Source organism: Eurypyga helias, unplaced genomic scaffold (genome assembly GCF_000690775.1).
Source record: "Eurypyga helias isolate BGI_N326 unplaced genomic scaffold, ASM69077v1 scaffold40093, whole genome shotgun sequence".
NCBI lineage: Eukaryota > Metazoa > Chordata > Aves > Eurypygiformes > Eurypygidae > Eurypyga > Eurypyga helias.
The window spans coordinates 317-583 of NW_010242522.1; the positions used below are offsets into that span (position 1 = coordinate 317).

A 267-nucleotide genomic window follows, 5' to 3' on the forward strand; every position below is an offset into this window, starting at 1 on the left:
AAGGCCTCGTGGAGGGATTGGGATGGATCAGAGCGCCGGGTGACGATTAATGGGATGAGACTTAAGGAATCCCAGGGCCGGATTCTGCATCTGGGATGGAGAAACATCGGGCGTGAGGATGAGTGGGGAGCGGAGTAGGATTTGGGGGTGCGGGGTTGCAGCAGCCTGCCCTGGCTGGAGCAACCGTGTGTGCGGCTCCGGGCCTCTCGTGGATTAAGGATGTGAAAGCGCTTGGATGCATCCGGAGAAGGGGCAGCAGGCTGGTGC

At 60.7% G+C, this 267-nt stretch overlaps 1 protein-coding gene across 1 annotated transcript in view; it reads left to right on the top strand.

The window, feature by feature from the left end:
- The window catches only part of LOC104507740 (suppressor of SWI4 1 homolog), a gene marked incomplete at both ends in the record, with an annotated part of 1,566 nt that overhangs the window by 292 nt on the left and 1,007 nt on the right, over window positions 1–267 (top strand). The window lies entirely within an intron of this gene.